The sequence below is a fragment of the Barbus barbus genome, assembly GCF_936440315.1.
Source record: "Barbus barbus genome assembly, chromosome: 11".
NCBI classification, from domain to species: Eukaryota; Metazoa; Chordata; class Actinopteri; order Cypriniformes; family Cyprinidae; genus Barbus; species Barbus barbus.
In genome coordinates, this window is record NC_136739.1 from 9,703,848 (window position 1) to 9,715,647 (window position 11,800).

Here is an 11,800-nt window from a genome sequence, read left to right on the forward strand (position 1 = left end):
AGCCTAGAAATGCTTTAGGCTACCATAAAGCTTTTCAATATTAATTATGCAAAAATATTTCTGTATGTATTAATTGGCTTATGACAATATTACGGTATCAGGGTAAGATACACGTCTAGGCTATCAAACATTCCATACTATTCATATACATTATTTGATTTATTTTCGTGTTATTACTGTAGCCTACATAATACTTGATGGACATTTGAGCTTTTTAATTACTCACCTGCAGTCAACCATAACAACAGCCCAATTACAGACTCACACACTGTGGACCAAACTAATACTTCCGAAGGCGAGGAATAGACCAAGCATCACACTCCAGAAATAGTATAGGCCTACTATATGCCAATAACAATTGCTTGTGGAAATGATGATGCTTTTCTAGGAGCTCCTATTTCAATAATAGCCTAAATCTTATTTTACATAACTGATTAGGCATGGATAATGATGCAGTAATCATTATGAATGACTGCTGAATGAATAATCAGTGAAGTATGGTTAACACAGTATAATTTAGTAAGGATTGCACAAGACACCCGTATATGCAGAGGTTGATGTATTAACGCTGCACTGATTACACTGCGTTCTAGCAAGTGATTTAGGAAGGAACAAATAAAGGAGAGAACGACCAGGACACAAACTGGCAGCCCATTTATTGTTGTGAATATCATAGGTGTTTGCGGCTGATGCAGGCAGTGCTAGAGAGAGCAGCTGCAGATCATACCGCTGGAGGGCACTGGAGCAATGCTTTCTGGAGATGCTGGCTGTGTCTCAAATACATACTAGCTCACGGCTTGCTGCATACTTCGCAGTACACACTGCTGCATGCTGCTGTTTTTTATTTTTCGTAGCAGTATGTGCCATTATTCCTCTACAAACATTGTAAACAGCAGTCTTGTCACATGACTTCATATCATATTACCTGTAATCCAGGCAGTGGCATTTAATAATTTAATTCTTGTCCAGCCGTGTTCGTCTCGTTATATATGAATATGATTATCCCTTGTATATTAGTCCTGTCTGTTCAGTTAGAGTTCGTCTGGTCTACTCGTTACTCCCCGGTGTTCATGTCTGTGTCAGTCTTGCCTTGTCTTGCCCTGCCTTGATGTTATCAGTAAAGACTATGATTTGAAGTTACATCCTCGTCTGCGTGTTCCTGTGTCCTCCCTCGTGTGTGCACCGTGACAGAAGACCAGACCACAAACAATAAGCAGCGCCCCTTCACTCCGTTTAGTTTTTTCGTTTTCAAAAGTCTTTTGTTTGGTTCCTGTCCGTTTGTCCCGCGGCAAGAAAGTCGCCATCACCGCGAGAGCCACGAGTCCGCTGACCGCGAGCCCTCCAGCCCGCCTATCGCGGGAGTTATCCGCCGCCGTCCGTGGGGAAAGCCAACCCACTGTCGGTGGCTCCCCCAAGTCACACCGCCGTTCGCGGGAGTCATGCCCGCCGGATCGCCGCTGACTCATGCCCGCCGGCCTCCGCTGTTTCCTAGTTCCGGCCAGGAGCGCCAGTTTTGTGTTGTGTCCACAGGAGCAGTTTTAATCTATCTTGTCTTGTCTTGTCCACGGAGACTCGTCTGGGGCAGGCGGCCCCTCTTGATGTGGCCGCGGAGGCCATTCTAGCCGCCTGCCCCCTTGTCGTAGAAGTGGAGGCGGTTGCTGAGGGACCCTGTGAGGATGCCCATGCCCAGGAGAAGCCTCAGCTTCCGAGCTAGCCCAGGAGGGCTTCCTGTTCCTGTGGGCTGTCCTGTTCCTGTTTGTCTAGCCCGTGTGGGTTGTCCTGTCCCAGTCCTGTTCCTGTCCTGTCATGTACTGTTCAGTGTGTCTAGCCCCGGAGGGCTACTGATACCCCCTAACTTCCCCAGGGATTTTTTTTGGGGGGTAAAAGGGATTCGGCTGTAGGGGCCGAGCCGAGGGGTCCGAGGCCAAGGTCTCAAAGACCACCTGCCTTGGCCTCCGTCTGTCTGTTTCACTCTGGAGGTCCCCGTCCTGTGTTCCGGTCCATGTTTGTCCCGAGGGGCCTCCAGAGCGCCCACCCCCCCTATGTTATGTCAGTCCTCTGTCGTGTGTGTCATGTGTTCCTGCCTCATGTGTCCATATTTGGTTTGTTTCCTGTCCTTGTTAAATGTTGTCATTAGTTAATTCTTGTCCAGCCGTGTTCGTCTCGTTATCTATGATTATCCATTGTATATTAGTCCTGTCTGTTCAGTTAGATTTCGTCTGGTCTACTCGTTACTCCCCGGTGTTCCTGTCTGTGTCAGTCTTGCCTTGTCTTGCCCTGCCTTGATGTTATCAGTAAAGACTATGATTTGAAGTTACATCCTCGTCTGCGTGTTCCTGTGTCCTCCCTCGTGTGTGCACCGTGACACATACTTCCACCAGTTGATTATTAATCACAGTACATTAAGACAATTGTTTTGAATTACACATTTTCTAACACATTGTTTCAATTATACATTATGTACTTAATCACTAATTTGCATTGGCCTGCATGTCCACAGAATAATGGATAAAGACATACAGGTTCAAATTTCTACATTTCTTGTTTATTGAGTATTTTATTATTACTATTATTTATTTATCTTTTACAACAGGGATATTTTGGATATATCCTTTTATTGCGCCATAAGTCAGAAAAATGTGCAAATGGTGGATATTTTCTTTGCACTGTCTGAAAAAAGACAAAATATCCCAAAATCTTAAAATGCATATATTGTCTTGCCTTTGAGGTTTATCCCAAGTATAAAAATAACCTAGTAGTATACTCAAAGTAAAAATAATATATTAACTGTAAATGTGATGTATGATTTTGTTCACAAAAATTATTAAACTCATTTTTTAACTCAGTGTTTTACTCTGAGTGCATTTCAGATACTTTTATAAACTAAAAGTGGGCCAATTAAGTTTCAAAGAAGCATTAATTTTAAGTAAAATTAGTATCTTATTTTTTGGAGTGCACTTGATAGTCCCAAGGAATCTGTACATTTTAAAAACACCAAGAACCCAGCCTGAGATTTACTCACCCAGTTAACACCACTAACACAAACCAGTTTTAGATGGGCACTGCTTTTCACCCACATCAAAATCAACCAAGCATATCTATAAATCAAACTGGATTCTAAAAACAAACTATGACTGGGAAGTATGTTTGTCTGAGATACAGCGAAAGTGTCAGATGGTAATAACCAAGTTACTTTGATATGCACCATGATTACCATATTCATGCGTTATTGTAATTACACAGTACTCAAACGCACTTCAAAGAATATTGTGCTACTTATTGTAAAAAACGAAGAAAAAGACATTAACTGTAAAGGGATTTCACAGCAATCTGTTTTGGTTTGGGTGGTCGTGTTATGCAATGGCAAAAATGTGTGAGTGTGAACTGCCTTGTACTGTATACATATGGGGTAAGGCCGAGCAGACGGCTGGTTTTCTCAGTCGACTGCTCACAGTCTACACAGCACACCTGAGACGTGTGTGTGTGTCTGAGGGAAGAGAGCCAAGCTTATTCTTTCTAATGCAGCTCTAAGTTTAATAATGCTTGTAATTGGAATGGATGGGTGCAGAAGAGCTCTGCTAGGACCGTGAAGCTAATGTGAGTAAGTGAGAGCACTCTTGGCTGCTTTCCACAAGGTTCCACAAGGCTTTTCCATTTGACATTATGGGAAAATAACATTTACAGGTGTATCAGTGAAATCTCAAACAGAAAGAAAAGTAGTAGATAAATAATGAGTTTTAATAACAGAGAATTAATAAAAAGAGTTCCTTGATGTTACATACACATACCATAATCAACATGTAATTCCATAATTGATGTCCATATATCATTATGACATCACTGTGAAACCCTTCTTTTGGAACCTTTACATTTACATCCATGCATTTACCAGATGCTTTTATCCAAAGGAACAAAGCAATTTGTCAAAGAGCTAACAATATCCAATAAGTCTACACAATGCCTGGTTTATTAAACAACTACAATAAGAGGCTTTATATTTAAGTGTAAAGCTGTTGTTGTTTTCCATGTCTTCTGCAATGCCAGAAATCACCTCGTATCAGGATGCAGCAGGATGAAACGCAGCTTAAAAAAAAACAAAAAAAAAAAAAACAAAGAAATATACCTTTTTCCTGCATTAACCTAATGCAGGTAAAAGAATGCTGAAACTGGCTCCCCACAGCGCCTTTGCTTATGAAAGAGAACAAGGTCTGTTGGCTTTTATGATAAATATCTTTACAGAGGTAAATAATGAGCAAACCTGCTCCCACAGAGGACTGGAAGCACTTCACTGCTGTGATCACTCAGTAAAACTACTGCTCAGGGATATTAATGAGAGAAATGAGGAGTGACAGAGGAGACTGAGGAAAGAGAGGCTGGATATAAGATGAGATCTGTAGATCTGGAGTCTCTTTTCCCTGTCCTTAGGCAAATCACTTTCATTTACAGCAAAGGGCTTTCTATAAAGGCTGAAATCAAGAAGCTTTTTGGTTAAGGTAATGGTGCGTTTTGTAGTGATTGTATTTCGATTAGAGAGTTGCATTTAATGCTGCACCTGTGTCTCAACATTATATCCAATGGCTGTGAAATTCACAGATAATCCCTGTGAAATGAGCTGGAACATGGAAATTCAGCAGCTTATGGAGTCTAATGAGTGGTGTGGCCTCTTTGTCTATTACAATGAATGGAGAAACAATGAAGAAAATCAAAGCACCTCAACAGAGTGCTTTGATTTTCTTCCTCTTGTTTGATGCACTGAAGACACCCATGTTTTTCCTCAAAGAAAACCATTATAAGGTAGAACACAGCATTTATTTTTGATCTGAGATATTCAAGGAGTAGTTCATCCAAAAATGAAAATTTGCTGAAAATGTACTCATCCTCAGGCAATCCAAGATTTAAATGAGTTTATGGGAACAGATTTGGAGAAAAGTAGCATTACATCACTTGCTCACTAATGGATCCTCTGCAGTGAATGGGTTCCGTCAGAATGAGAGTCTAAACAGCTGATAAAAACATCAGGTAACACTTTATTTTAGGTCTCTTAACTAGTTGCTTATTAGCATGCATATTACTAGAATATTAGCCATTTATTAGTAGTAATTAAGCACATATTAATTATTCTACATGACTTTATTTTACATCCCTAATCCTACCCAATACCTAAACTTAACAACTACCTTACTAACTATTAATAAGCAACAAATTAGGAATTAATTGAGGGAAAAGTCGTAGTTAATAGTGAATAAGTGTTCCCTATTCTAAAGTATTACCAAACATCACAATAATCCACACCACTCCAGTCCATCAGTTAACATCTTGTGCAGGAGAAAGCTTCATGTCTGTAAGAAACTAATTCATCATAAAGACATTTTTACTTCAAACCATTGCTTCCAGCTAAAACAGAGTCCTCTGTCCATAAGAAAATTTTTCCATTTTTCCAGTGAAAAAGTAATCTTGTCTGAATCAGGAGTGAAATATGCACAGATCATGTAAAATCAGTCCAAAACTGTTCTAAACTTGGTGATTTTGATGTGAGAGACAAAAGGGAATTGATTTTTCACTGGAAAAAAGTGATATTATGGACTCATATTTTGGCCAGAAGTGACAGTTTAAAGTTAAAATGTGCACTTTCACTTCACAAGACATTAATTGATGTACTGGAGTGGTGTGGATTATAGTGACGTTTTATCAGTTGTTTGGACCCATTCACTGCAGAGGATCCATTGGTGAGCAAGTGATGTAATGCTACATTTCTCCAAATTTGTTGGGTGAACTGTTCCTTTCATTTGCTTTTATATAGCTAGAAGAGGAGCAAATCATTTCTAAGCAGTGCTCTATTCTCAGTCTGTTTGGCAACTCTTGGTCTAGCATACTGTTCAGTGATATATAACAACCATTATTCCTTTCTTTTATGATTTTTATACACACAAAATAAACCAAGATTTTTCAAGCTGAGTGTTTATTTCTACTGGTAACAGTGAACAGTAATATTGCACATACTGCAAGCCAGTTAAAATGCACTTTGTTTTAGTTAGTAAACACTCAGGCACTTCAAGCTAGAGATCATTAGCTTTACATCTATTGTGCAGACTGAAGTAAGCATAGTGTACACAAATATTAGCATAGTTTGTTGATTTAAGAATGTGAAATTGTGTTTGGTCTATATTGAAGAAATTAAACTAAATTACCAATACTACAAATATAGCTGCTAATAAAATACATTTCCCTTTCTGGAGGATCATCGCTGTGACGTCGCTGTGCTTTTCTCTTAACAAAAGTTAAGAGATTTTATTTTAGATTTTTTTTTCTTCCCTTTTTAAAGTTCTTTTTTATGTTAATTCATGAATATCATTGACTAAATCTCAGCTACAGCATTCATAGCACTATGGTTAGAAAATGCTCTGTTATATTGATATCTTAAGACATTCATTTCTTAAGTTAGATACACTATACACTATATGGCCAAAGGCACTGATGTTGGATGAGGGTGTCCGGGAAAGTTGTTTTTAGTGGGGTTCATGTCTGGGCTTTGTGCAGGACTGTCAAAGTCTTCCCCACCAGACTTAAGCCGGGCTCACACTGTGCGATTTTTAATAGTCTTTTGCGATTGTTGCTTGTCACACTGTACGAACATGATCCCCATGTCAGACTGTAGGATCTCAGTTGTCTTAATGTCAGACTGTACGACAGTCAAGACGCGACAAAAAACGGACGTGCTTTTTTTTTTTATTTTCAAAAACGGACGTACTCAAGAAGACTTGTCCGGAGTTTTACGTCATCAATACGTGACCCGCGTTCTCTCGCTATAATGGCAGCTAGCAAACAACAGCAACGTGTAGCGTTAGTTTTATTACAATTAATTACATGCCTTGATGTTAAAAAAACAAAAAAGACGACGTGTGTGGAGCAAGTCATGGCTGGGCAAAAGAGGACGTTATGGACTTCCAGTTCTACAGAGCGAACTTGAGGTAATTTTGTTATTCGAGTTTAAACACCCTGCCCCTTAATAAATAAACTTTAAGTAAACTTTACTTTGTACTTATATTGTTTTTTACAAATAATGAATGGTTTGAAGTTGTCGCGCTAATTGCGTCATCAAGTTCAGTGCTCCTATTGGTTCTTGCTTTGACGGTCGTCGTAGGAGATGTCACACTGCAGGAAAGTGTCTGAAATCTTCTGACACTGCCAGAATTTAATCGGAGGAAAAAATTGATCGCAACGGCCATTAATCGGCTGTCGGTGAACATGTCAAACCAGCGATCTAGACAACCGATTTTAGCCTAGGATTATAGGAATCTTTTAGGATTTTCAAAATTAGTCTCAGACGAACAAATCGTGGCCAAAATCGCACAGTGTGAGCCGGGCTTTAAGCTTTAAAACTGGACAAGTCTTCTTGAGTATGTCCGTTTTTGAAAAAAAAAAAGTACGTCCGTTTGTGTCGCGTCTTGACTGTCGTACAGTCTGACATTAAGACAACTGAGATCCTACAGTCTGACATGGGGATCATGTTCGTACAGTGTGACAAGCAGCAATCGCAAAAGACTATTAAAAATCACACAGTGTGAGCCCGGCTTTAGTAAACCATATATGGACCCTGTTTTGGGCACCACTGTTTCTCTAGACAGGCATTATGGTGTAGCATTGAAATTTGTCTTTACTTGAGTTACTGGAACAGCAAAATCCATTAATTAGAATAAGATGTTCACATACTTCTGGCCATATAATGTATCAGAGTTTTACAATATGTAGACTGACAATGACATTTCATTTTTGTTCTATGTCTTTGGTTAATAAATGAATTAAAATATCTAATGCACTGTTTAAACAATATAGATAAATATTGTCTCTCAAATTACAAATTAAAATACAAATAGAGGAATAAAATCTTTAACACTATTCAAACATTTCTTACTGTAAAACTATGTGATATATGTTTGTCACAAACAATCACAATTTACACAGTCATAAATTCTAAAAACACAGCATGTCAATACAGTACTTGGTAAAATGGTACACACTTCAGTTAATCTTCATAACATAACAGCTAAGAAGTTATGCATTTGTGAAATCACACTGACGGCCCAGGTGGCTCTTAGATGGTGGTATATTACAGTATATTCTTACACTTTTTTTGATTTTGAACTTTTTTTGAATTCAGACCAGTTCTGGATTTTAAAGGAAATGTTCACAGTTGAAAAGTTATGCTCTATGTCCCTCAGTCTGTACAAAAATATTGTGTTTAAATTAATGCATTTACAGTGGATGTCTATGGGGCACTTTTTTGATAAAGTGCTTATCTTATGATATTTGACCTGCAGGTTTCTCTATCGTAATTGTGACTGTGACTTTAATACAGTGAGGTATTGCTACTCCATTGCCTTGCCTGTTAAATTTCCACTGAAAGAGCAATACTGTAAGCACAATTTTTGTTTCTAGAAAGGGACAAAATAGTTTTTATCACAGACAATGTCATAGAGCTTAACTTGAGCTGAACATGAACATTTCTTAAATGTACAGTTGTGCTGTACAGTATAATATTCCCTGTTAAACTAAAGAGTAACACTCTACAACAAGGTTGAATTACTTAACATGAGTTAATGCATTGAATATTGAATAATTGAAAATGGACAGTTGAATTATTATAAAATAATGCACACCCAAGGTGGTGATGTAAGGACTATAAGTTTAACTGCTTCAAGAACAGCAACGCTACCATCTCACTACTGAGAAATGTCATGCACCTTTTCAGTTTTCAGCGTGGGAGAAACATGTAAATAGTTTCTCATTTTTATCTTATTGTTTAATACACTGAACAAAATTATAAACGCAACACTTTTGTTTTTGCCCCCATTTTTCATGAGCTGAACTCAAAGATCTAAGACTTTTTCTATGTACACAAAAGGCCTATTTCTCTCAAATACTGTTCACAATCTGTCTAAATCTGTGTTAGTGAGCACTTCTCCTTTGCTGAGATAATCCATCCACCTCACAGGTGTGGCATATCTAGATGCTGATTAGACAGCATGATTATTGCACAGGTGTGCCTTAGGCTGGCCACAATAAAAGGCTACTCTAAAATGTGCAGTTTTATCACACAGCACAATGCCACAGATGTCGCAAATTTTGAGGGAGCGTGCAATTGGCATGCTGCCTGCAGGAATGTCCACCAGAGCTGTTGCCCGTGAATTGAATGTTAATTTCTCTACCATAAGCCATCTCCAAAGGCGTTTCAGAGAATTTGGCAGTACATCCAGTGCTTGAAGTGGGCCGGTACGCACCGGTACACAGTACTTCTAGATTTTAGCCTTTAGAGTACCTGCACTTTTTTGTGCGTACCAGCACTTCTGACATGTTGCCAGTACTCAGAGTAAAATCGTCAGGGTCTGGGTGATAAGGCTATATGTTCCCATATATGATTAAAAAATTATATAGAAACTATGTAAATCACACTACCCAGGCGGGATCACCTCTCATCTCGACCAATCACGTGAATGAACGCAAGCAGAGTCGGTTTACTTCATTGTGTGGTGCGCGAGAGCATGTCAGGGGAGGCACGTGGAGTAGTAGAATAATTATTCATTATAGATTACTAATTTGAATCAGTACTTTATAACGAAAATCATATTTTAAAATGAAAAGAAGCAGGCTTTTGCAATCACATTATTTTAAACCGTAAACTCCTGGAAAGTCCAAGGATCCAGTGAACAAATTCAAACAGTAAGCTTTTGTAAGAGTAAGCTGATTTTATCGGCGATTACGGAGAGAATAGTGACTTACGTCAAGATGCCGGAGAGTATAGTGACTTACGTCCAGATGTCAGTAAAATTATTATTTTCAGCATGTATTTGGCTTAAAAGCAAGAGTGTTTTATAATGAAAGCTGATTATGCGGTGGTCAGAGATTTAGTGATTCTGAATGGATCCGTATATTAAAAGCAGGCTATTTAGTGGTCTTTGGCATCTCTCTGTGGTCCTGTTTTGGTATTGCAGCTTGACTTGTGCTAATTTGTATTGAAAACCTTTATTTAATTATTGATTGATTGATTGTGGCACTATACATACATTGTGAATTATTAAAAAGTACTTATTTAATATAAATAAATAAATAAGTGCAATGAGGGGGGGGGGGGGGGGGGGGGGGGGAGTGAGTACCGGCACTTCTTTTTTTCCACTTCAAGCACTGAGTACATCCAACCGGCCTCACAACCGCAGACCAAGTGTAATCACACCAGCCCAGGACCTCCACATCCAGCATCTTCACCTCCAATATCGTCTGAGACCAGCCACCCGGACAGGTGCTGCAACAATCGGTTTGCATAACCAAAGAATTTCTGCACAAACTGTCAGAAACCGTCTCAGGGAAGCTCATCTGCATGCTCGTCATCCTCATCGGGGTCTCGACCTGACTGCAGTTCGTCGTCGTAACCGACTTAAGTGGCATCTGGCACTTTGTAGAGGTGTTCTCTTCACGGATGAATCCCGGTTTTCACTGTACAGGGCAGATGGCAGACAGCGTGTATGGCGTTGTGTGGGTGAGCGGTTTACTGATGTCAATGTTGTGGATCAAGTGGCCCATGGTGGCAGTGGGGTTATGGTATGGGCAGGCGTATTTTATGGACAACGAACACAGGTGCATTTTATTGATGGCATTTTGAATGCACAGAGATACCGTGACGAGATCCTGAGGCCCATTGTTGTGCCATTCATCCACGACCATCACCTCATGTTGCAGCATGATAATGCACGACCCCATGTTGCAAGGATCTGTACACAATTCCTGGAAGCTGAAAACATCCCAGTTCTTGCATGGCCAGCATTCTCTCCGGACATGTCACTCATTGAGCATGTTTGGGATGCTCTAGATCGGCATATACGACAGCGTGTTCCAGTTCCTGCCAATATGCAGCAAATTCGCACAGCCATTGAAGAGGAGTGGACCAACATTCCACAGGCCACAATCAACAACCTGATCAGATGTGTTGCACACCAGATACTGACTGGTTTTCGGACCTCCCCCCCAGACCTCCCCCCCCAATACAGTAAAACTGCACATTTTAGAGTGACCTTTTATTGTGGCCAGCCTAAGGCACACCTGTGCAATAATCATGCTGTAATGCTTGATATGCCACACCTGTGAGGTGGATGGATTATCTCGGCAAAGGAGAAGTGCTCACTAACACAGATTTAGACAGATTTGTGAACAATATTTGAGAGAAATAGGCCTTTTGTGTACATAGAAAAAGTCTTAGATCTTTGAGTACAGCTCATGAAAAATGGGGGCAAAAACAAAATTGTTGCGTTTATAATTTTGTTCAGTGTATATTTATTTGTTTGGTCAGTGTTGTTGTGTGATTTTGTTCTTTTGCTGTTGTAGGCGGTAAGGACTTTTGAAATAACTGAAATCTTTTGGTGAAGTTATATGGACATGAAATACCGTCAAGACCTGCTTGGAACTATTTTAGCTGTGCGTTTCAATGAAATAAACGGCACACTCTAAAACATTCTTCAGCCAATCAGGATCAAGTATTTGGCATTAATGATCAATGAGAAAAATATTTGTAGTATTTATTCATATAACATAATATATTGTTATAATATAACAATATAATATAATTAATATATTTATTAATTTTTGTTAACGTTAGTTCATAATAATACAACTGTTTATTGCAAATTCAAGTTAGCTCAGGTCCATTAAATAATTTTAGATGTATTAGTAAATATTAAAAATAACAAAGTAAGATTAAAATATGCATTAAGTATGTCTCAATGTCAGTTCATGTTAACAAATGTAGTTAACC